Below are 26235 nucleotides of genomic sequence, written 5' to 3'. Positions count from 1 at the left end.
TTTTGGTATACACTCGGGGTTTGAGCCCCTGGAGTTTAGATTTAGTTTTGGTATACACTCGGGGTTTGAGCCCTGGAGTTTAGATTTAGTTTTGGTATACACTCGGGGTTTGAGCCCCTGGAGTTTAGATTTAGTTTTGGTATACACTCGGGGTTTGAGCCCCTGGAGTTTAGATTTAGTTTTGGTATACACTCGGGGTTTGAGCCCTGGAGTTTAGATTTAGTTTTGGTATACACTCGGGGTTTGAGCCCTGGAGTTTAGATTTAGTTTTGGTATACACTCGGGGTTTGAGCCCTGGAGTTTAGATTTAGTTTTGGTATACACTCGGGGTTTGAGCCCCTGGAGTTTAGATTTAGTTTTGGTATACACTCGGGGTTTGAGCCCTGGAGTTTAGATTTAGTTTTGGTATACACTCGGGGTTTGAGCCCTGGAGTTTAGATTTAGTTTTGGTATACACTCGGGGTTTGAGCCCTGGAGTTTAGATTTAGTTTTGGTATACACTCGGGGTTTGAGCCCCTGGAGTTTAGATTTAGTTTTGGTATACACTCGGGGTTTGAGCCCCTGGAGTTTAGATTTAGTTTTGGTATACACTCGGGGTTTGAGCCCTGGAGTTTAGATTTAGTTTTGGTATACACTCGGGGTTTGAGCCCCTGGAGTTTAGATTTAGTTTTGGTATACACTCGGGGTTTGAGCCCCTGGAGTTTAGATTTAGTTTTGGTATACACTCGGGGTTTGAGCCCCTGGAGTTTAGATTTAGTTTTGGTATACACTCGGGGTTTGAGCCCCTGGAGTTTAGATTTAGTTTTGGTATACACTCGGGGTTTGAGCCCTGGAGTTTAGATTTAGTTTTGGTATACACTCGGGGTTTGAGCCCCTGGAGTTTAGATTTAGTTTTGGTATACACTCGGGGTTTGAGCCCCTGGAGTTTAGATTTAGTTTTGGTATACACTCGGGGTTTGAGCCCTGGAGTTTAGATTTAGTTTTGGTATACACTCGGGGTTTGAGCCCCTGGAGTTTAGATTTAGTTTTGGTATACACTCGGGGTTTGAGCCCCTGGAGTTTAGATTTAGTTTTGGTATACACTCGGGGTTTGAGCCCCTGGAGTTTAGATTTAGTTTTGGTATACACTCGGGGTTTGAGCCCCTGGAGTTTAGATTTAGTTTTGGTATACACTCGGGGTTTGAGCCCTGGAGTTTAGATTTAGTTTTGGTATACACTCGGGGTTTGAGCCCCTGGAGTTTAGATTTAGTTTTGGTATACACTCGGGGTTTGAGCCCTGGAGTTTAGATTTAGTTTTGGTATACACTCGGGGTTTGAGCCCCTGGAGTTTAGATTTAGTTTTGGTATACACTCGGGGTTTGAGCCCTGGAGTTTAGATTTAGTTTTGGTATACACTCGGGGTTTGAGCCCCTGGAGTTTAGATTTAGTTTTGGTATACACTCGGGGTTTGAGCCCCTGGAGTTTAGATTTAGTTTTGGTATACACTCGGGGTTTGAGCCCCTGGAGTTTAGATTTAGTTTTGGTATACACTCGGGGTTTGAGCCCTGGAGTTTAGATTTAGTTTTGGTATACACTCGGGGTTTGAGCCCCTGGAGTTTAGATTTAGTTTTGGTATACACTCGGGGTTTGAGCCCCTGGAGTTTAGATTTAGTTTTGGTATACACTCGGGGTTTGAGCCCCTGGAGTTTAGATTTAGTTTTGGTATACACTCGGGGTTTGAGCCCTGGAGTTTAGATTTAGTTTTGGTATACACTCGGGGTTTGAGCCCCTGGAGTTTAGATTTAGTTTTGGTATACACTCGGGGTTTGAGCCCCTGGAGTTTAGATTTAGTTTTGGTATACACTCGGGGTTTGAGCCCCTGGAGTTTAGATTTAGTTTTGGTATACACTCGGGGTTTGAGCCCTGGAGTTTAGATTTAGTTTTGGTATACACTCGGGGTTTGAGCCCCTGGAGTTTAGATTTAGTTTTGGTATACACTCGGGGTTTGAGCCCCTGGAGTTTAGATTTAGTTTTGGTATACACTCGGGGTTTGAGCCCCTGGAGTTTAGATTTAGTTTTGGTATACACTCGGGGTTTGAGCCCCTGGAGTTTAGATTTAGTTTTGGTATACACTCGGGGTTTGAGCCCCTGGAGTTTAGATTTAGTTTTGGTATACACTCGGGGTTTGAGCCCTGGAGTTTAGATTTAGTTTTGGTATACACTCGGGGTTTGAGCCCTGGAGTTTAGATTTAGTTTTGGTATACACTCGGGGTTTGAGCCCCTGGAGTTTAGATTTAGTTTTGGTATACACTCGGGGTTTGAGCCCTGGAGTTTAGATTTAGTTTTGGTATACACTCGGGGTTTGAGCCCCTGGAGTTTAGATTTAGTTTTGGTATACACTCGGGGTTTGAGCCCTGGAGTTTAGATTTAGTTTTGGTATACACTCGGGGTTTGAGCCCCTGGAGTTTAGATTTAGTTTTGGTATACACTCGGGGTTTGAGCCCCTGGAGTTTAGATTTAGTTTTGGTATACACTCGGGGTTTGAGCCCTGGAGTTTAGATTTAGTTTTGGTATACACTCGGGGTTTGAGCCCCTGGAGTTTAGATTTAGTTTTGGTATACACTCGGGGTTTGAGCCCCTGGAGTTTAGATTTAGTTTTGGTATACACTCGGGGTTTGAGCCCCTGGAGTTTAGATTTAGTTTTGGTATACACTCGGGGTTTGAGCCCCTGGAGTTTAGATTTAGTTTTGGTATACACTCGGGGTTTGAGCCCTGGAGTTTAGATTTAGTTTTGGTATACACTCGGGGTTTGAGCCCCTGGAGTTTAGATTTAGTTTTGGTATACACTCGGGGTTTGAGCCCCTGGAGTTTAGATTTAGTTTTGGTATACACTCGGGGTTTGAGCCCTGGAGTTTAGATTTAGTTTTGGTATACACTCGGGGTTTGAGCCCTGGAGTTTAGATTTAGTTTTGGTATACACTCGGGGTTTGAGCCCCTGGAGTTTAGATTTAGTTTTGGTATACACTCGGGGTTTGAGCCCTGGAGTTTAGATTTAGTTTTGGTATACACTCGGGGTTTGAGCCCCTGGAGTTTAGATTTAGTTTTGGTATACACTCGGGGTTTGAGCCCCTGGAGTTTAGATTTAGTTTTGGTATACACTTGGGGTTTGAGTCCCTGGAGTTTAGATTTAGTTTTGGTATACACTCGGGGTTTGAGCCCCTGGAGTTTAGATTTAGTTTTGGTATACACTCGGGTTTGAGCCCCTGGAGTTTAGATTTAGTTTTGGTATACACTCGGGTTAGAGCCTCTGGAGTTTAGATTTAGTTTTGGTATACACTCGGGGTTTGAGCCCCTGGAGTTTAGATTTAGTTTTGGTATACACTCAGGGTTTGAGCCCTTGGAGTTTAGATTTAGTTTTGGTATACACTCGGGGTTTGAGCCCCTGGAGTTTAGATTTAGTTTTGGTATACACTCGGGGTTTGAGCCCTGGAGTTTAGATTTAGTTTTGGTATACACTCGGGGTTTGAGCCCCTGGAGTTTAGATTTAGTTTTGGTATACACTCGGGGTTTGAGCCTCTGGAGTTTAGATTTAGTTTTGGTATACACTCGGGGTTTGAGCCCCTGGAGTTTAGATTTAGTTTTGGTATACACTCGGGGTTTGAGCCCCTGGAGTTTAGATTTAGTTTTGGTATACACTCGGGGTTTGAGCCCCTGGAGTTTAGATTTAGTTTTGGTATACACTCGGGGTTTGAGCCCTGGAGTTTAGATTTAGTTTTGGTATACACTCGGGGTTGAGCCCTGGAGTTTAGATTTAGTTTTGGTATACACTCGGGGTTTGAGCCCCTGGAGTTTAGATTTAGTTTTGGTATACACTCGGGGTTTGAGCCCCTGGAGTTTAGATTTAGTTTTGGTATACACTCGGGGTTGGAGTCCCTGGAGTTTAGATTTAGTTTTGGTATACACTCGGGGTTTGAGCCCCTGGAGTTTAGATTTAGTTTTGGTATACACTCGGGTTTGAGCCCCTGGAGTTTAGATTTAGTTTTGGTATACACTCGGGGTTTGAGCCCCTGGAGTTTAGATTTAGTTTTGGTATACACTCGGGGTTTGAGCCCCTGGAGTTTAGATTTAGTTTTGGTATACACTCGGGGTTTGAGCCCCTGGAGTTTAGATTTAGTTTTGGTATACACTCGGGGTTTGAGCCCCTGGAGTTTAGATTTAGTTTTGGTATACACTCGGGGTTTGAGCCCTGGAGTTTAGATTTAGTTTTGGTATACACTCGGGGTTTGAGCCCCTGGAGTTTAGATTTAGTTTTGGTATACACTCGGGGTTTGAGCCCTGGAGTTTAGATTTAGTTTTGGTATACACTCGGGGTTGAGCCCTGGAGTTTAGATTTAGTTTTGGTATACACTCGGGGTTTGAGCCCCTGGAGTTTAGATTTAGTTTTGGTATACACTCGGGGTTTGAGCCCCTGGAGTTTAGATTTAGTTTTGGTATACACTCGGGGTTTGAGCCCTGGAGTTTAGATTTAGTTTTGGTATACACTCGGGGTTGAGCCCTGGAGTTTAGATTTAGTTTTGGTATACACTCGGGGTTTGAGCCCCTGGAGTTTAGATTTAGTTTTGGTATACACTCGGGGTTTGAGCCCCTGGAGTTTAGATTTAGTTTTGGTATACACTCGGGGTTTGAGCCCTGGAGTTTAGATTTAGTTTTGGTATACACTCGGGGTTTGAGCCCTGGAGTTTAGATTTAGTTTTGGTATACACTCGGGGTTTGAGCCCCTGGAGTTTAGATTTAGTTTTGGTATACACTCGGGGTTGAGCCCTGGAGTTTAGATTTAGTTTTGGTATACACTCGGGGTTTGAGCCCTGGAGTTTAGATTTAGTTTTGGTATACACTCGGGGTTTGAGCCCTGGAGTTTAGATTTAGTTTTGGTATACACTCGGGTTTGAGCCCCTGGAGTTTAGATTTAGTTTTGGTATACACTCGGGGTTTGAGCCCCTGGAGTTTAGATTTAGTTTTGGTATACACTCGGGGTTTGAGCCCCTGGAGTTTAGATTTAGTTTTGGTATACACTCGGGGTTTGAGCCCCTGGAGTTTAGATTTAGTTTTGGTATACACTCGGGGTTGAGCCCCTGGAGTTTAGATTTAGTTTTGGTATACACTCGGGGTTTGAGCCCTGGAGTTTAGATTTAGTTTTGGTATACACTCGGGGTTTGAGCCCCTGGAGTTTAGATTTAGTTTTGGTATACACTCGGGGTTTGAGCCCCTGGAGTTTAGATTTAGTTTTGGTATACACTCGGGGTTTGAGCCCCTGGAGTTTAGATTTAGTTTTGGTATACACTCGGGGTTTGAGCCCCTGGAGTTTAGATTTAGTTTTGGTATACACTCGGGGTTTGAGCCCTGGAGTTTAGATTTAGTTTTGGTATACACTCGGGGTTTGAGCCTCTGGAGTTTAGATTTAGTTTTGGTATACACTCGGGGTTTGAGCTCTGGAGTTTAGATTTAGTTTTGGTATACACTCGGGGTTTGAGCCCCTGGAGTTTAGATTTAGTTTTGGTATACACTCGGGGTTGGAGTCCCTGGAGTTTAGATTTAGTTTTGGTATACACTCGGGGTTTGAGCCCCTGGAGTTTAGATTTAGTTTTGGTATACACTCGGGGTTGGAGTCCCTGGAGTTTAGATTTAGTTTTGGTATACACTCGGGGTTTGAGCCCTGGAGTTTAGATTTAGTTTTGGTATACACTCGGGGTTTGAGCCTCTGGAGTTTAGATTTAGTTTTGGTATACACTCGGGGTTTGAGCCCCTGGAGTTTAGATTTAGTTTTGGTATACACTCGGGGTTTGAGCCCCTGGAGTTTAGATTTAGTTTTGGTATACACTCGGGGTTTGAGCCCCTGGAGTTTAGATTTAGTTTTGGTATACACTCGGGGTTTGAGCCCTGGAGTTTAGATTTAGTTTTGGTATACACTCGGGGTTTGAGCCCCTGGAGTTTAGATTTAGTTTTGGTATACACTCGGGGTTTGAGCCCCTGGAGTTTAGATTTAGTTTTGGTATACACTCGGGGTTTGAGCCCTGGAGTTTAGATTTAGTTTTGGTATACACTCGGGGTTTGAGCCCCTGGAGTTTAGATTTAGTTTTGGTATACACTCGGGGTTTGAGCCCCTGGAGTTTAGATTTAGTTTTGGTATACACTCGGGGTTTGAGCCCTGGAGTTTAGATTTAGTTTTGGTATACACTCGGGGTTTGAGCCCCTGGAGTTTAGATTTAGTTTTGGTATACACTCGGGGTTTGAGCCCTGGAGTTTAGATTTAGTTTTGGTATACACTCGGGGTTTGAGCCCCTGGAGTTTAGATTTAGTTTTGGTATACACTCGGGGTTTGAGCCCTGGAGTTTAGATTTAGTTTTGGTATACACTCGGGGTTTGAGCCCTGGAGTTTAGATTTAGTTTTGGTATACACTCGGGGTTTGAGCCCTGGAGTTTAGATTTAGTTTTGGTATACACTCGGGGTTTGAGCCCCTGGAGTTTAGATTTAGTTTTGGTATACACTCGGGGTTTGAGCCCTGGAGTTTAGATTTAGTTTTGGTATACACTCGGGGTTTGAGCCCCTGGAGTTTAGATTTAGTTTTGGTATACACTCGGGGTTTGAGCCCTGGAGTTTAGATTTAGTTTTGGTATACACTCGGGGTTTGAGCCCCTGGAGTTTAGATTTAGTTTTGGTATACACTCGGGGTTTGAGCCCTGGAGTTTAGATTTAGTTTTGGTATACACTCGGGGTTTGAGCCCCTGGAGTTTAGATTTAGTTTTGGTATACACTCGGGGTTTGAGCCCCTGGAGTTTAGATTTAGTTTTGGTATACACTCGGGGTTTGAGCCCCTGGAGTTTAGATTTAGTTTTGGTATACACTCGGGGTTTGAGCCCTGGAGTTTAGATTTAGTTTTGGTATACACTCGGGGTTTGAGCCCCTGGAGTTTAGATTTAGTTTTGGTATACACTCGGGGTTTGAGCCCTGGAGTTTAGATTTAGTTTTGGTATACACTCGGGGTTTGAGCCCCTGGAGTTTAGATTTAGTTTTGGTATACACTCGGGGTTTGAGCCCTGGAGTTTAGATTTAGTTTTGGTATACACTCGGGGTTTGAGCCCTGGAGTTTAGATTTAGTTTTGGTATACACTCGGGGTTTGAGCCCCTGGAGTTTAGATTTAGTTTTGGTATACACTCGGGGTTTGAGCCCCTGGAGTTTAGATTTAGTTTTGGTATACACTCGGGGTTGAGCCCTGGAGTTTAGATTTAGTTTTGGTATACACTCGGGGTTTGAGCCCCTGGAGTTTAGATTTAGTTTTGGTATACACTCGGGGTTTGAGCCCCTGGAGTTTAGATTTAGTTTTGGTATACACTCGGGGTTTGAGCCCCTGGAGTTTAGATTTAGTTTTGGTATACACTCGGGGTTTGAGCCCCTGGAGTTTAGATTTAGTTTTGGTATACACTCGGGGTTTGAGCCCTGGAGTTTAGATTTAGTTTTGGTATACACTCGGGGTTTGAGCCCCTGGAGTTTAGATTTAGTTTTGGTATACACTCGGGGTTTGAGCCCTGGAGTTTAGATTTAGTTTTGGTATACACTCGGGGTTTGAGCCCCTGGAGTTTAGATTTAGTTTTGGTATACACTCGGGGTTTGAGCCCTGGAGTTTAGATTTAGTTTTGGTATACACTCGGGGTTTGAGCCCTGGAGTTTAGATTTAGTTTTGGTATACACTCGGGGTTTGAGCCCCTGGAGTTTAGATTTAGTTTTGGTATACACTCGGGGTTTGAGCCCCTGGAGTTTAGATTTAGTTTTGGTATACACTCGGGGTTTGAGCCCTGGAGTTTAGATTTAGTTTTGGTATACACTCGGGGTTGAGCCCTGGAGTTTAGATTTAGTTTTGGTATACACTCGGGGTTTGAGCCCCTGGAGTTTAGATTTAGTTTTGGTATACACTCGGGGTTTGAGCCCCTGGAGTTTAGATTTAGTTTTGGTATACACTCGGGGTTTGAGCCCTGGAGTTTAGATTTAGTTTTGGTATACACTCGGGGTTTGAGCCCCTGGAGTTTAGATTTAGTTTTGGTATACACTCGGGGTTTGAGCCCCTGGAGTTTAGATTTAGTTTTGGTATACACTCGGGGTTTGAGCCCCTGGAGTTTAGATTTAGTTTTGGTATACACTCGGGGTTTGAGCCCCTGGAGTTTAGATTTAGTTTTGGTATACACTCGGGGTTTGAGCCCCTGGAGTTTAGATTTAGTTTTGGTATACACTCGGGGTTTGAGCCCTTGGAGTTTAGATTTAGTTTTGGTATACACTCGGGGTTTGAGCCCCTGGAGTTTAGATTTAGTTTTGGTATACACTCGGGGTTTGAGCCCCTGGAGTTTAGATTTAGTTTTGGTATACACTCGGGGTTTGAGCCCCTGGAGTTTAGATTTAGTTTTGGTATACACTCGGGGTTGAGCCCTGGAGTTTAGATTTAGTTTTGGTATACACTCGGGGTTTGAGCCCTGGAGTTTAGATTTAGTTTTGGTATACACTCGGGGTTTGAGCCCTGGAGTTTAGATTTAGTTTTGGTATACACTCGGGGTTTGAGCCCCTGGAGTTTAGATTTAGTTTTGGTATACACTCGGGGTTTGAGCCCCTGGAGTTTAGATTTAGTTTTGGTATACACTCGGGGTTTGAGCCTCTGGAGTTTAGATTTAGTTTTGGTATACACTCGGCGTTGGAGAGCCTGGAGTTTAGATTTAGTTTTGGTATACACTCGGGGTTTGAGCCCTGGAGTTTAGATTTAGTTTTGGTATACACTCGGGGTTTGAGCCCCTGGAGTTTAGATTTAGTTTTGGTATACACTCGGGGTTGGAGCCCCTGGAGTTTAGATTTAGTTTTGGTATACACTCGGGGTTTGAGCCCCTGGAGTTTAGATTTAGTTTTGGTATACACTCGGGGTTGGAGCCCCTGGAGTTTAGATTTAGTTTTGGTATACACTCGGGTTTGAGCCCCTGGAGTTTAGATTTAGTTTTGGTATACACTCGGGTTTGAGCCCTGGAGTTTAGATTTAGTTTTGGTATACACTCGGGGTTTGAGCCCCTGGAGTTTAGATTTAGTTTTGGTATACACTCGGGGTTTGAGCCCCTGGAGTTTAGATTTAGTTTTGGTATACACTCGGGGTTTGAGCCCCTGGAGTTTAGATTTAGTTTTGGTATACACTCGGGGTTGGAGCCCCTGGAGTTTAGATTTAGTTTTGGTATACACTCGGGGTTGGAGCCCTGGAGTTTAGATTTAGTTTTGGTATACACTCGGGGTTTGAGCCCTGGAGTTTAGATTTAGTTTTGGTATACACTCGGGGTTTGAGCCCTGGAGTTTAGATTTAGTTTTGGTATACACTCGGGGTTAGAGCCCCTGGAGTTTAGATTTAGTTTTGGTATACACTCGGGGTTGGAGCCTCTGGAGTTTAGATTTAGTTTTGGTATACACTCGGGGTTTGAGCCCCTGGAGTTTAGATTTAGTTTTGGTATACACTCGGGGTTTGAGCCTCTGGAGTTTAGATTTAGTTTTGGTATACACTCGGGGTTTGAGCCCTGGAGTTTAGATTTAGTTTTGGTATACACTCGGGGTTTGAGCCCCTGGAGTTTAGATTTAGTTTTGGTATACACTCGGGGTTTGAGCCCTGGAGTTTAGATTTAGTTTTGTATACACTCGGGGTTGAGCCCCTGGAGTTTTAGATTTAGTTTTGGTAATACACTCGGGGTTGGAGTCCCTGGAGTTTAGATTTAGTTTTGGTTTACACTCGGGGTTTGAGCCTCTGGAGTTTAGATTTAGTTTTGGTATACACTCGGGGTTTGAGCCGCTGGAGTTTAGATTTAGTTTTGGTATACACTCGGGGTTGGAGCCACTGGAGTTTAGATTTAGTTTTGGTATACACTCGGGGTTTGAGCCCCTGGAGTTTAGATTTAGTTTTGGTATACACTCGGGGTTTGAGACCCTGGAGTTTAGATTTAGTTTTGGTATACACTCGGGGTTTTGAGCCCCTGGAGTTTAGATTTAGTTTTGGTATACACTCGGGGTTGGAGTCCCTGGAGTTTAGATTTAGTTTTGGTATACACTCGGGGTTGGAGCCCTGGAGTTTAGATTTAGTTTTGGTATACACTCGGGGTTGGAGCTCCTGGAGTTTAGATTTAGTTTTGGTATACACTCGGGGTTGGAGTCCCTGGAGTTTAGATTTAGTTTTGGTATACACTCGGGGTTTGAGCCTCTGGAGTTTAGATTTAGTTTTGGTATACACTCGGGGTTTGAGCCCTGGAGTTTAGATTTAGTTTTGGTATACACTCGGGGTTGGAGCCCTGGAGTTTAGATTTAGTTTTGGTATACACTCGGGGTTTGAGCCCCTGAGTTTAGATTTAGTTTTGGTATACACTCGGGGTTTGAGCCCCTGGAGTTTAGATTTAGTTTTGGTATACACTCGGGGTTGAGCCCCTGGAGTTTAGAATTAGTTTTGGTATACACTCGGGGTTTGAGCCCCTGGAGTTTAGATTTAGTTTTGGTATACACTCGGGGTTTGAGCCCTGGAGTTTAGATTTAGTTTTGGTATACACTCGGGGTTTGAGCCCCTGGAGTTTAGATTTAGTTTTGGTATACACTCGGGGTTTGAGCCCCTGGAGTTTAGATTTAGTTTTGGTATACACTCGGGGTTTGAGCCCTGGAGTTTAGATTTAGTTTTGGTATACACTCGGGGTTGGAGTCCCTGGAGTTTAGATTTAGTTTTGGTATACACTCGGGGTTGGAGCCCCTGGAGTTTAGATTTAGTTTTGGTATACACTCGGGGTTTGAGCCCCTGGAGTTTAGATTTAGTTTTGGTATACACTCGGGGTTTGAGCCCCGGAGTTTAGATTTAGTTTTGGTATACACTCGGGGTTTGAGCCCTGGAGTTTAGATTTAGTTTTGGTATACACTCGGGGTTTGAGCCCTGGAGTTTAGATTTAGTTTTGGTATACACTCGGGGTTTGAGCCCCTGGAGTTTAGATTTAGTTTTGGTATACACTCGGGGTTGGAGCCCTGGAGTTTAGATTTAGTTTTGGTATACACTCGGGGTTTGAGCCCTGGAGTTTAGATTTAGTTTTGGTATACACTCGGGGTTTGAGCCCCTGGAGTTTAGATTTAGTTTTGGTATACACTCGGGGTTTGAGCCCCTGGAGTTTAGATTTAGTTTTGGTATACACTCGGGGTTTGAGCCCCTGGAGTTTAGATTTAGTTTTGGTATACACTCGGGGTTTGAGCCCCTGGAGTTTAGATTTAGTTTTGGTATACACTCGGGGTTGAGCCCTGGAGTTTAGATTTAGTTTTGGTATACACTCGGGGTTTGAGCCCCTGGAGTTTAGATTTAGTTTTGGTATACACTCGGGGTTTGAGCCCCTGGAGTTTAGATTTAGTTTTGGTATACACTCGGGGTTTGAGCCCTGGAGTTTAGATTTAGTTTTGGTATACACTCGGGGTTTGAGCCCTGGAGTTTAGATTTAGTTTTGGTATACACTCGGGGTTTGAGCCCCTGGAGTTTAGATTTAGTTTTGGTATACACTCGGGGTTTGAGCCCTGGAGTTTAGATTTAGTTTTGGTATACACTCGGGGTTTGAGCCCTGGAGTTTAGATTTAGTTTTGGTATACACTCGGGGTTGGAGCCCTGGAGTTTAGATTTAGTTTTGGTATACACTCGGGGTTTGAGCCCTGGAGTTTAGATTTAGTTTTGGTATACACTCGGGGTTTGAGCCCCTGGAGTTTAGATTTAGTTTTGGTATACACTCGGGGTTTGAGCCCCTGGAGTTTAGATTTAGTTTTGGTATACACTCGGGGTTTGAGCCCCTGGAGTTTAGATTTAGTTTTGGTATACACTCGGGGTTTGAGCCCTGGAGTTTAGATTTAGTTTTGGTATACACTCGGGGTTTGAGCCCTGGAGTTTAGATTTAGTTTTGGTATACACTCGGGGTTGAGCCCTGGAGTTTAGATTTAGTTTTGGTATACACTCGGGGTTTGAGCCCCTGGAGTTTAGATTTAGTTTTGGTATACACTCGGGGTTTGAGCCCCTGGAGTTTAGATTTAGTTTTGGTATACACTCGGGGTTTGAGCCCCTGGAGTTTAGATTTAGTTTTGGTATACACTCGGGGTTTGAGCCCTGGAGTTTAGATTTAGTTTTGGTATACACTCGGGGTTTGAGCCCCTGGAGTTTAGATTTAGTTTTGGTATACACTCGGGGTTTGAGCCCTGGAGTTTAGATTTAGTTTTGGTATACACTCGGGGTTTGAGCCCCTGGAGTTTAGATTTAGTTTTGGTATACACTCGGGGTTTGAGCCCCTGGAGTTTAGATTTAGTTTTGGTATACACTCGGGGTTTGAGCCCCTGGAGTTTAGATTTAGTTTTGGTATACACTCGGGGTTTGAGCCCTGGAGTTTAGATTTAGTTTTGGTATACACTCGGGGTTTGAGCCCCTGGAGTTTAGATTTAGTTTTGGTATACACTCGGGGTTTGAGCCCCTGGAGTTTAGATTTAGTTTTGGTATACACTCGGGGTTTGAGCCCCTGGAGTTTAGATTTAGTTTTGGTATACACTCGGGGTTTGAGCCCTGGAGTTTAGATTTAGTTTTGGTATACACTCGGGGTTTGAGCCCCTGGAGTTTAGATTTAGTTTTGGTATACACTCGGGGTTTGAGCCCTGGAGTTTAGATTTAGTTTTGGTATACACTCGGGGTTGAGCCCCTGGAGTTTAGATTTAGTTTTGGTATACACTCGGGGTTTGAGCCCTGGAGTTTAGATTTAGTTTTGGTATACACTCGGGGTTTGAGCCCTGGAGTTTAGATTTAGTTTTGGTATACACTCGGGGTTTGAGCCCTGGAGTTTAGATTTAGTTTTGGTATACACTCGGGGTTTGAGCCCCTGGAGTTTAGATTTAGTTTTGGTATACACTCGGGGTTTGAGCCCCTGGAGTTTAGATTTAGTTTTGGTATACACTCGGGGTTTGAGCCCTGGAGTTTAGATTTAGTTTTGGTATACACTCGGGGTTTGAGCCCCTGGAGTTTAGATTTAGTTTTGGTATACACTCGGGGTTTGAGCCCCTGGAGTTTAGATTTAGTTTTGGTATACACTCGGGGTTTGAGTCCCTGGAGTTTAGATTTAGTTTTGGTATACACTCGGGGTTTGAGCCCCTGGAGTTTAGATTTAGTTTTGGTATACACTCGGGGTTTGAGCCCTGGAGTTTAGATTTAGTTTTGGTATACACTCGGGGTTTGAGCCCCTGGAGTTTAGATTTAGTTTTGGTATACACTCGGGGTTTGAGCCCTGGAGTTTAGATTTAGTTTTGGTATACACTCGGGGTTTGAGCCCCTGGAGTTTAGATTTAGTTTTGGTATACACTCGGGGTTTGAGCCTCTGGAGTTTAGATTTAGTTTTGGTATACACTCGGGGTTTGAGCCCCTGGAGTTTAGATTTAGTTTTGGTATACACTCGGGGTTTGAGCCCCTGGAGTTTAGATTTAGTTTTGGTATACACTCGGGGTTTGAGCCTCTGGAGTTTAGATTTAGTTTTGGTATACACTCGGGGTTTGAGCCTCTGGAGTTTAGATTTAGTTTTGGTATACACTCGGGGTTTGAGCCTCTGGAGTTTAGATTTAGTTTTGGTATACACTCGGGGTTTGAGCTCCTGGAGTTTAGATTTAGTTTTGGTATACACTCGGGGTTAGAGCCCCTGGAGTTTAGATTTAGTTTTGGTATACACTCGGGGTTTGAGCCCCTGGAGTTTAGATTTAGTTTTGGTATACACTCGGGGTTTGAGCCTCTGCAGTTTAGATTTAGTTTTGGTATACACTCGGGGTTTGAGCCCCTGGAGTTTAGATTTAGTTTTGGTATACACTCGGGGTTTGAGCCCTGGAGTTTAGATTTAGTTTTGGTATACACTCGGGGTTTGAGCCCCTGGAGTTTAGATTTAGTTTTGGTATACACTCGGGGTTTGAGCCCTGGAGTTTAGATTTAGTTTTGGTATACACTCGGGGTTTGAGCCCTGGAGTTTAGATTTAGTTTTGGTATACACTCGGGGTTTGAGCCCCTGGAGTTTAGATTTAGTTTTGGTATACACTCGGGGTTGAGCCCTGGAGTTTAGATTTAGTTTTGGTATACACTCGGGGTTAGAGTCCCTGGAGTTTAGATTTAGTTTTGGTATACACTCGGGGTTAGAGCCTCTGGAGTTTAGATTTAGTTTTGGTATACACTTCTCTTTTATATTTTTATATAACTATATGATATCACGGATGTAACATACCCATTGGGGTCAATGACTACTTCAGGAATGGTACACAGAAAGGGAGAATAATGATCCTAAGATAAGTGTCTTTGGATCAAAAGGGGGAGAGATGTTGGCCAGGAGCTACAGAGAAACGCCGGAGCAACTTTTGATCTGAAGTAACCTGAGCTCAGTCACTGGCCTGAGCTGGCTAGAACCAGTTTGAATTAGAAAAGACAAAGGAAATCTGATGAGACACAAGTCCTTATTTAGAAAAGGAGTAACGAGATTAAAAACAAAAATAAAAACAAAAAAACTGCAGATGCTGGAAATCCAAAACAAAAACAGAATTACCTGGAAAAACTGAGCAGGTCTGGCAGCATCGGCGGAGAAGAAAAGAGTTGATGTTTCGAGTCCTCATGACCCTTCAACAGAAGTTCTGTAACGAGGTTAATGCTACCTAAGTCTTGGAACAGAGCCCATGAGAATATGCCACAGACTAGGCAAGCATGAGGGAGAGAGACAGCACAGCTTGGAGAGATAAGATTCAGTATAAGACTGGAGGATTTTGGGTGTGGAAGCAGCGAGATTCCGGAGACAATCAGCGCAGAAGCGGAAGAACCTACGTCAGCAACATAGAGATGCAAGAGAGAGAGAACGGAACGCCTGGCCTTGTGCTGACTTTGAATTTTCCCACCCAAAAACACCCTCCTCCCTCTTCAATGTACTGCAGTTTTACATCAAAAGCTTTGCCTTGTTGCTGCCGCTGCTGGGAAAATGGTGCGAATATCATGCTAGACTCGCTATACCACCTTTTATTCTCCCCCTGTCACCCACCAACTTTCCCCTATCACCACTGACACACCCAATGTCGCCTTTAATCTCCCCTCTGTCACCCTAGAACTTCCCACCCCTCTGCATCCCACATCCCTCTCTGTCACTGTTCCCTCCCACCATCAGTACCCTGAGTTCTACACCCAGGATCCCATCCTGAACACCACAGATCCCACTTTCTGACACAACACCACCCTCCACCCCCCACCAACCACACCCCCCGCGCCCCCCCCCTCCTCCCCCCAACCCTTTCCCAGAGAAATTCAAACAAAAATTACTTGTTCTTAACTTATCATTGATATTTCGAATTTGGTCCTTGTTGTACCCCTTGTTGTGCCCCTGTCTCAGTCGCTTGGTGGTACAGAGCTTGAATATTGCTGAAAAAAGAAATATGTTCTTTTAGTAAAAACCAATAGAAAAAGGGGACAAATTAATAAAAGATCAAATGAACAAATAAACGGGTCAGCCTCTTAAAGTGGACTGCAACAAAAGGCAAAACACAAAGGAAACTTACAAAGATCAAACCAAAATGTCATTGTGAGGGTCAATAATGCACCGCAATCCTCACCATGCCCAGCAGCCATGGAAGACCTCCACTGTGCTGGCGGACACCGCGTGCTCCCTCTCTAAGGACACCCGGTAGCGAAGGTAGTCACGGAAGAGGGGATGACAGTCAGGCCGCACGACCCCCTTGACCGCCCGCTGCCTGGATGTGTTAATGGGCATCTTGGCCAGGCCCAGGAGCAGGATTATAAGGAGGTCCTCCTCCCTCCCTCCCCCTCTCTGTACCGTGTGCCCAAAGATTAGGAGCATGGGACTGAAGTGCACCCACAAATTAAGAAACAAATTTTTTAAATAACTAAGAGAGTGCAACCTATTACACCTGTTATCCAGGGGCTACAGAGAAACGCCGGAGCAACTTTTGATCTGAAGTAACCTGAGCTCAGTCACTGGCCTGAGCTGGCTAGAACCAGTTTGAATTAGCAAAGACAAAGGAAATGTGATGAGACACAAGTCCTTATTTAGAAAAGGAGTAACGAGGTTAATGCTACCTAAGTCTTGGAACAGAGCCCATGAGAATATGCCACAGACTAGGCAAGCATGAGGGAGAGAGACAGCACAGCTTGGAGAGATAAGATTCAGTATAAGACTGGAGGATTTTGGGTGTGGAAGCAGCGAGATTCCGGAGACCAACCATCGCGGAAGTGGAAGAACCTATGTCAGAAACGTAGAGATGACATTGGAAGAGAGAGAGAATGGAATGCCTGGCCAGCGTCAGCTCTCCTTTTCAGGTATTAGCTTTTATATTCTGTGACCATTCAGGAAGTGTCAGAGAAACCCAGTGGGTGTGCGTTTAGATCCTCGTTTTGGGTATAAAACTGTATAACCTGCTGTAAACTGCATGTCTATATTTAACCAGATTTATAAGCTATATGTAGATGATCTAATGACGTGAATAAAGTGAATTTAGAGTTAAGAGAGAATTGACTCTTCTCCTCTTTGTACTAAGCCAATAACTGTTACCGGTGACCTCCGGCAACACGCTCTGTGTACATGTGATCCACAGACTCCACAAGGCCACAAAAGACACAGGTTTCTTGGAAGTCTGTGAATAAATGCAACCTATGGTTGTATGGGACTGCTGTGTGCAACACCCCCCACCCCAGGTGCCCAAGGGTAAGGAGGAGGACTCCTGCTTAAAGAGCCCTCCACGGGGTACCTCCACCGCTGGACAGCAAACAGGGTACAGCAAGACATGTCTGGAAGGCAGGGGAAGGCAAGGAGGTGAAGGGTGGGTAGCAGCAGCACATACAAGAAATCCCTCTGCACCGAGCTAAAAGCGCATTTCCATGAGGCGGCTCATGTTGTGGATCTCTGGCTCCTGAGGGAGGGTTCAGGGCTTGGAGCCAAAGTGGAATTTGTCCAAGCAGGGGTTCACTCTGGCAGGAGTCCAACACACTCCTAAGCCACCTCGAGACCCAGTACAACATCGATGCCAAGCACAGCCACCCTAAGGTCATGGATGGCATTGGCCATGAGCTGGACATCCACCTGGACATCCACAATGCACCTGTTCCTGTGGAATCATCCATCCCACTCCTCCACCACCCAGTACATCCTCGATCCTGGTCACTCCAGCGGTCGCTGCCCTCCCTTCCACCAGCCAACTGAACCGGTGCAGGTACGGATTCCTGAGCAGGGGCTCTCTGACGATAGCCTCTACCCCTGGCGGTGGAGAGCTATGGCACAAGGCAACCATATTCCAGACTTTGATCATGTCCTGGTAAAAGACAGGCAACGCCTGCAAGGAGCCACGAAGGCCCCTCACGTCTATGAACAGGAACTGCACATCATAATTCAGGCCATGCACCTGGCGGAAAAATACATCCCCAGGGCACACCACCTAGGAGGGGGCTCAAAGTAAAGGTATTGCTAAAGGGCCTAAAGGTGGGAGGCTGCCAGCTAGGTGCATGGGCATGCCAGTGCCTGACTGCCCTCCTTAAGCAGGACACTTAGAACCTCAGCAGCGACCTAGTGCAGCCTTTTGTCCCAGAAGAAATCGACAAGCATTCTCTGGATTTTTGCAAGAAACTCCAGGGGAGGGCTCAAAGTGACCAGTCAGCACCACAACGTGATGGCAAGCAGCTGGTTTATGACCAACACATGACCTCCATAGGGCAGCACTCAGAGCAGTCCTGTCCAACGCTGCAAGCGAGAGGTGACTTTGGTCTCCAGCTCCTGCCAGTTCGTCGGCCAGGATTCCTCCGCAGGGCAGATGTGGGCCCCCCAGGTAGAGGAGGCTGGTCCTGCTCAAGGTGAAAGGCCTGAGCTCCTCAGGTAGGGGTCCATTTGCCACTGACCAACCAGGAGTCCAGAACACTTGTCCCAGTTGATCTTAGCAGAAGATGCAGCGGAGTACACTTCATGGCACTTGCGCATCCTCTACTGGGTCCGTGAACATGAGGAGCAAGTCATCAGCGTAAGCCGAGAGGACAACTCTGATGCTCAGCCTGCGCAGAACCAATCCCAACAACCTCTTTTACAAGAGGCGCAGGAAAGGCTCCAAGCAGACAGAAAAAGATAAATATGTTGCACTCATCGGAACAAATGCAAGAATGCCAAATTTCAAATGATAACAATTAATATTACAGAAGAAAAGGGTGCTGATTGGTTGGCAAGTTGACTCTGATTGGCTGAGCATTGCCATGGAGAAAGCAATGGGAAGTATTTAAGTAGTCAGAACTCTGTGCACTAGTGTTTTTCTTTTTGATTGATGTCCAATGATAGGTTCAGAAACAGCCATTGGGTATGAATTGACGAAACTGACTGTGGGATCTGGACATGCTTAATAAACTTTGCTGTTATCAATTATCTCAGAATATCCATACAGTCCACTTGAAGTAAAGTCACAACTCAAACTGCTTTTATTACCTGAAGTAACTGGCTTAAAAACCATAACTTTCTTGTGATCCAATGTGATGCAGCTGTAGGGATTTGATAAGACTCCATTAATAACATCAACTCACTATAAATATCTCATTCTGTTGCAACCATAGGAAATAGGAGCTGGAGTAGGTCATTTGACCCTTTGAGCCTGTTCTGCCATTCAATATGATCATGGCTGATCCTCTATCTCAACGCCATAGTCCTGCTCTCCCCATTCCCCTTGAAGCCTTTAGAGTCTAGAAATCTATCTATTTCCTTCTTAAATATATTCAGTGACTTGGCCTCCACAGCCTTCTGTGGTAGAGAATTTCACAGGTTCACAGACTCATTCTTCTAAACTCCAGTGAATATAAGTCTAATCGGCCCAATCTCCCCTCGTACGCCAATCTTGCCATCGCAGGAATCAGTCTGGTGAACCTTCACTGCACTCCCTCTAATAAATCCTTTCTTACATAAGGAGACCAAAACTGCACACAATATTCCAGGTGTGGTCTCACCAAGGCCCAGTACAGCTGCAGTAAGACATTCTTGCTCCTGTACTCAAGTCCCCTCGCAATGAAGGCCAACATACCATTTGCCTTCTTAACTGCTTGCTGCACCTGCATGCTTGCTTTCAGTGATTGGTGTACAAGGACACCCAGGTCCCTTTGTCCAGCAACATTTTCCAATCTATCACCATTTAAGTAATACTCTGTCATTCTGTTTTTCCTACCAAAATGCATAACTTCACACTTAAACACATTATACTGCAGCAGCCACGCATTTGCCCATTCACTCAACTTGTCTAAATCGACTTGAAGCCTCTTAACCCCCTCCTCACCAGCCACACTCCGCCTAGATTTGTGTCATCAGCAAACTTGGAAATATTACATTTGGTTCCCTCATCCAAATCAATGATATATATTGTGAATAGCTGGGGCCCAAGCACTGATCCCTGCGGTACCCCACTAAGTCACCACCTACCACTCCAAAAAACACCCATTTATTCCTACTATCCGTTTCCTGTCTGCTAACCAATTCTCAATCCATGTCAATATATTACCCCCAATCCCATGTGCTTTAATTTTGAACACTAATCTCTTATATGGGACTTTATCAAAAGCTTTCTAAAAATCCAAATACGCCACATCCACTGGTTCTCCCTTATCTATTCTGCTCACCACTTTCATTTACAATAACCCAAGTTTTCACCCCCATAAATTACCAGGTTTACCAAATTAACTTCACAATAAACCATGGTGGAATTTGTATTTTTAAGTCCTAGACTAGTGGCCCCATTCTATGACCATTATGCTACCATACCTCCTGAAACTTGCAGTAGCTGAGCACTGTTGGTTTCATGATTTGACACATACGTTCTGATATTACTTGGAAAAGATCAGTGGCAAAACCTTCAAGCAGCAAACAAGTTGCCGCCACTCTCAAGGGAATAAAAGCTGGCCCCAGCATCATATATTTTGGTCACAACTCCTCTGTGAATTGTGATCTCTGGAATGAGAACATTTTTTTCATATTTTAATTATTTCAGCTCCCTTTCTCTTTGGCAGACATAGGATGAGTGGGCAGAGTTTCTGAGGGGTTGGGTTGGTGCTTCTGGTGGGGATTTTCTGTTGTAAAATTGGTCTGTTAGGGCAGTCTGTACCTTTGGTGTTCATCTTCTGTCTGCTTTGTTTCTGTGTCAGCCGTAGCTTACTTGGCAGCACTTACCTCTGAATCATAAGGTTCCAGGTTCAACTCCCACTCAGAAATCAAGGCTGCCGCTCAAGTATACTACTGAAGTAATGTTGCATTGTTCGAGGTGCTGTCTAAGCCCCATCTACCTGCTTGGCTGGATGCAAAAGATCTACTTCAAATTAGAGCATGGGAGTTAACCCTGGTGTCCTGCCAATATTTATCCCTCAATCAACATCATAAATAATAACAGATTATCTGGCTATTATCACATTGCTGTTTGTGGGAGTTTATTGACCGCATATTGCCTGCCACATTTGGTACGTTAAAAGTTATTACACTTCAAAAGTACTTCATTGACTGTAAAGCATTTTGAGACCTCCAATGATTATGAAAGTGCTATATAAATCCAAGTCTTTCTTTTTTCCCTTGGGGCAAGGCTTTTTCCTGCTTCCATTTCCATCTGCATCAGCTGTTCATACATTTTCTTTGGATCATAAATAACTTTCTCTCATTATTCTCCTTTTGTGTTGTTAAAATAATGAGGATAGATTGTGCAAACTTGGCTTATATTTCTTTCAGTGGTGTCAAGAAACTATCATATTTCTCCTAATATTATTGTGGGATATTTTAAAGCAGACTTATGTGTGTGTGTGACTAATTATGAGACGATTAGACTGCAAGACTTAAATTATCAAAGAAGTGAGGTGTAAAACAGGCATTTAAAATGGAGATGTGTAAAGCTAGGGTGAGGTCAACAGATGCGGTATGATTGAAATTTGCATTTTTAGATAAGTGGGAAAGGCGTTTGACTTTCAAAGGGATATGATAAGATTTTTACAACTGGCTAGATAAATAAGGCAAGGTTATTATGTTGATTTTTCTCAAAAGTACTAGTCAAAATGAGAACATGAAAGTTTTTTATATTCTAGGAAAAGTAACTTCTAAAGACAATTGGAAATAATGGGATTTACAAATCAAAAGGGATAAAATGTATTTAAAGAAGGATGGAAGGCTGTGTAAGGTGTGGTTGCGTGAGATCTGGAAAGGTGACTGTGTGAAGGAGACTTGGGGAGAAAGCCTCTAGCCACCCTACAGAAGTTTGACGCTCCAGTAACCAAAGTTGTGTTAAGAGCCTTTGGAGTCCATTGTCCAGTGGGTGCTTGTGGTAAAACTGCTGGATGGCTTTATAAATTTGAATCTATTTGGACTGTTGCCTTAAAGGGGGTGTGTAGTTGGGAGTCTGGTTAAGCAGAAATTTTGGGACCTGTTATAATTGTAACTGTAATCTTGTGTGTCTTTAAGTTTGTTCTTTTGTTAATAAATATTTTAATTTAACCTTTAAAATTTCTAAAGGTGGTAGTGGACTCATTACTTCTGACTTCAGTGCACCAGCCTTCTTGTAATAAATACAAATTGCAAAGTTATTGTGATAGGATAGCCAAGTTTCCTTTGTGGATTTGGTCAGCCTGGTAACTACCACCTGCCATATCCTAACAAAACTGGTGGCTCTTTGCAGGATTTTTTTTGAAATTCCTTGATTGGCTAGGAGTTGGTAAATCTTAATGCTACAAGTACGAGAAGAACATTGAATTCAGGAGTTGGTGTTGAGGGATTTTAAAGTGATTAGACTGTAAAAATGGCTTTAACAATTGCTAAGACGAGTATAAGATGTAACCCTGCTTGGTTTACAAAAAGTAGATAAGGCACAGTTAACAGAATTGGCAGATAAATTGTAGTTAGGTTTAACCGCAGGGGCAAAGAAAGCAGACATAATTGAAGTTATAGCGCAGCATTTGAAATTGGGTGGGATACTTGCAACTAGTGAGTCACAGTTGGAGGTAGTGAGACTTCAGTAGCAAATGAAAAATCTTGAACTTGAACAAGCAATGGAAATGAAAAAAACTTAAATTAGAAGGAAAAGAGAAAGCATTTCAAAGGGAAATGGAAATGAGAAAAGTTGACCTTCAGAGGGAGAAGTTAGCAGTGGGGGAAAGAGGAAAAGAAAGAGAAAGAGAATATCAGCTTAAAGGCTAGAAAGAGACTTCAGATGCTGAGGAAGGTTCTGATCTGGAAACAACCACTTTCAACCTAAAGCCCAGTGGAGAGATGTTTAAATTTGTGCAGGCTCTTCTGAAGTTTGAGGAAAGGGATGTACAGGTATTCTTTATTTCGTTTGAGAAGATAGCTAAGCAAATGAAATGGCCACAAGAAATCTGAACATTTCTTTTACAGTCTAGGTTGGTAGGTAGGGCTCATGAGATATATGCATCACTGTCAGAAGTATGTGTGGATCATGATGCAGTAAAAAAGGCAATTTTGAGTGTATATGAGTTGCTTCCTGAGGCAAACAGGCAGAAATTTCAGAATGTAAGGAAACAGCCTGGTCAGACTTATATTGAGATTGAGAGAGTAAAACAAAGTGATTTTGACTGGTGGATACAGGCATTAAAGGTAGAGACAATGTATGCTGCTCTTAGAGAAGCAATTCTTTTGAAAGAATTTAAATATTCAATTCCTTTGGTAGTTAGAACTCATGTGGAAGAACAGAGGGTTAAAACAGCTCGGCAAGCAGCAGAGGTGGTTGCTGATTATGAGCTGGTCCTTATATCTAAATCCCTTTGTCGTCACTCTTTTAAATCCAAGAAGAATAGAAAGTGGGGTGAAAGGAAGGCAGGTAGGCAGGGAAGAGAAGCAGCAGCTGGAAATTTTCACCAAGTTTCTTCTCAGACCAAAAAGGAAGGGTGCAACTGAGTTGGGTACCAGCCCGTGCTTGCAAAACTCAAAACACAGTGTCCAACATTAGATGTGATTCTGCAATTGGACAACATTTGCTAAACAATCCTCAATGTACTAAGAATTATGCTGACAACCTATTTAAGATTGTCAGTCAGGCTCGCGTGTAGCACATTTGCGTGTACAGGAAGCTACATATATTAATACACGGGGCCCTGTTCTTGGCAGACAGAAAGAACATTGACACACATTGTGCCTGTTTCACATAAACAAAATAAGTGACAGCCATTTGCTGACTCATTCCTCAGGGCAATGCCTTGACCAATCAGAGTCAAGATACCTGGTTTAAATTACAACAATGCTTGGCAATTAACTGTCAGTCACCATCACTGGTGCATTCTTAATGGCAATGCCTCTACCAATCAGAGTCCACCTGCCAATCAGCAATCTCTTCACATACAGTATAAATTTTTGTTTTCCGCTTATATAGGTATTCTTGTGATATGTCCTTTGAGTGCAAGACAAAAAGCTTTGATATGTCTCTTTTTTCAGCAATACTCAAGTTCTATTTGACTATCTATTTATTCATGGGATGTGAATGCTATTGGCAAGGCCAGCATTTATGGCCCATTCTTAATTGTCCTTGAGAAGGTTGTAGTGAGATGTCTTCTTGAACAGCTGTAATCCATATGGTGTAGATACACCAACAGGGCTGTTAGGGTGGGAGTTTCAGGACTTTGATCCTGTGACAATGGTGACTTTATATTTCTAATATAGTCAGGATGGTGTGTGGTTTGAATGGGAACTTGCAGGTGTCCCTGCGTTCGGCTAACCTTGTTCTTCTAGGTGGTAGAGTTTGGAAGGAACTTTGGTGAGTTGCTGCTGTGCATTTGTAGATGTATGCACTGCTGTGTCAGTGCTGGAGGGAGTGAATATTTCAGGAGGTGGATAGGCCTGATCAAGCAGGTTCCTTTGTTCTGGATGGTGATGGGCTGCTTGGCTGTCATTGGAGTTGGACATGCTCAGGTAAGTGGAATGTATTCCATCACACTCCTGACTTGTGCCTTGTAGATGGTGGATAATCTTTGGTGAGTTACTTATCACAGAATACCCAGCCTCTGACCTGCTCTTGTATCTAGTGTTTATATGGTTGGTCTAGTTAAGTTTTTGGCCAATGTTAACACCCAGATTGTTGATGGTCCTTTTAATGCATTCTCTGTGTAACTCTTTCGAGTACAAACACGTTTCCATCTGTTTCGGATGAAATTACATTGTTTCATAGTTTGCCATTGTGAGATTTGAACTCTTGATCTTGGGGTTACAAACCCAGTACCATAACCACTTGGCTATTTAGGCCAAGCCTAAAGATTGTTGATGGTGGTGTGATTCAGTCACAGCAATGCTAATGAATGTCATTAAATCTCTAATCAGCTCTAGTCTTCCTTTTACCACTATTTTATTATTTATGTGCCTGTAGAAGACTTTGTATTCCCTTTGATGCTGGCTGCCTGTCTCTTCTCATGCTCTCTCTTTGCTGCTCTTATTTCTTTTCTCACTTCCCCTCTGAACTTGCTGTGTTTAGCATGGTTCTCACTTGCACTATCAACCTGACATCAATCATGCACACCCTTTTTCTGATCTATCTTACTCCCTATCTCCATCATCCAGGGAGCTCTGGCTGTTTGACTTACCTTTTAACCTCATGGGAATGCACCTCGACTGTATCCAAACAATCTCCTTTTTAAAGGCAGCTCATTGCTCAACTACAGTTTTGCCTGCAAAACTTTGATTGCAATTTACTTGGGCCAGATCTGTTCTTATTCCATTGAAATTAGCCCTTCCCCAATTAATTACCTTTTTCAATAGCTAACCTAAATTTATGATACTATGGTTACTGTCTCTTAAATGTTCCTCTCATGAAACTTGATCCGCTTGTCCCATTCCTTTCTTCAGAATCAGGACGAGCAACGCCTCTTTCCTTGTTGGACCAGAAACATACTGATCCAGTAGGCAAGACCGGATAAGGACAGCAAATCTCCTTCCCTAAAGGACATTAATAAACCAGACGAGTTTTTTTTATGACAATTATAAAGAAAATATAAAACTTTTCCAATATTATTGTGGGATAATGTAAAGCAGGCTTTTGGGGGCTGTGTGTATGTTGCATGTGTATGTGACTAATTTAATTAAACTGAAGACAGTCAGACTGCAAGATTTAAATTATCAAAGGGTTAAGTGTAAAGCAGGCATTTTTGAAGTGGAAATGAATGAGCTAAGATGGGATACCATTAGGTACAGCATGAATAGGAATTTGTGTTCTGACACAAATGAAGAGTGAATTTTTAGCTATTGAACTTCATAGAGAGAAAGAAGGAAGTTTTATGGCTGGCAAAGATCATAAATAAATAAAGCAAAGCTATTAAGTTTATTTTTCACAAAAGTGGTGACCATAAAGACAACATGAAAGATATTTAGATTCTGGGAAAGATAACTTTCAAAAGAAAGTTAAAAACAGTGGGTTTAAAGATGAAAGGGGAAAAATATATTTAAGGAAAGATTGGAAGCTGCATGAGGTGTGTGGCCATGTGATCTGGAAGAGTGTGCTGTGTGAGCACAGTCCTGGGAAGGAAGCAGCTTCTAGGCACCCCAGAGAAGTCTCTGGTTGTTCCAGAAAGCAAGGTTTTGTTACAAGCCTTAGATTTCTATTGTCGACGGAGAGGGAGAACCTTGACAAATACCTCCCTTGAAGCAACAATGGGTGCCTTGCAGTAATATTACTGGATGTTTTATTGATTAAGAACCTATAGGGACTGTTACCTGGAATAGGGTGCTTCTTTGTGAATCTAGCTAAGTAAAAATCTTTTGGGAAATGTTGCAAGGCTAAATTTAACTGTGTAATAGTAATCTTGTGTGTTTAATTTTTCTTTTGTTAATAAATGTTTTAATATTTAAAACCTCCAAAAGTGGTAATAGAATCTTTACTTCTGACTTCAGTACACATACCTTCTCATAATAAATTCAAATTGCAAAATTGTTCCAACAGCCTGTTCAGATTTCCCTTTGGGATTTGGTCAGCCTGGCCAATACCATCTGCCATATCATAACACAATCCAGTAGTTTCATGTTGACCATTACTGAGACTAGCTTTTTATTCTAGATTTAGTAATTGATTGACTTTAAATTCCACCTGCAATTATGGGGGGGATTTGAATTTATGACTCTGGAGCATTAGTCCAGGCCTCTGAAACACTACCTTTCTCACTTCATATCACATGGAGTGAACTGAATTGGCTGAA

At 43.3% G+C, this 26235-nt stretch overlaps 1 protein-coding gene across 2 annotated transcripts in view; it reads left to right on the top strand.

Annotated features, from left to right (window-relative positions):
- LOC121271365 overlaps positions 1-25317 on the top strand; it is a 105337-nt gene extending 80020 nt beyond the window's left edge. The window contains exons 1-2 of one of the 2 annotated variants that reach the window (XR_005941707.1): positions 15996-16377; positions 24893-25317. The gene's annotated coding sequence lies outside the window, so the exon portion shown is untranslated. Of the gene's footprint in view, positions 1-15995; positions 16378-24892 lie in introns of those variants that run through there. The other variant, XM_041177328.1, reaches the window with a different exon arrangement.
- The last annotated feature ends 918 nt before the right edge of the window (positions 25318-26235 follow it).

This window comes from Carcharodon carcharias, chromosome 30, assembly GCF_017639515.1.
Source record: "Carcharodon carcharias isolate sCarCar2 chromosome 30, sCarCar2.pri, whole genome shotgun sequence".
In the NCBI taxonomy this organism is placed as follows: domain Eukaryota; kingdom Metazoa; phylum Chordata; class Chondrichthyes; order Lamniformes; family Lamnidae; genus Carcharodon; species Carcharodon carcharias.
The sequence above is the reverse complement of the archived record's forward strand: the minus strand, read 5'-3'. Positions and strand labels throughout refer to the sequence as shown.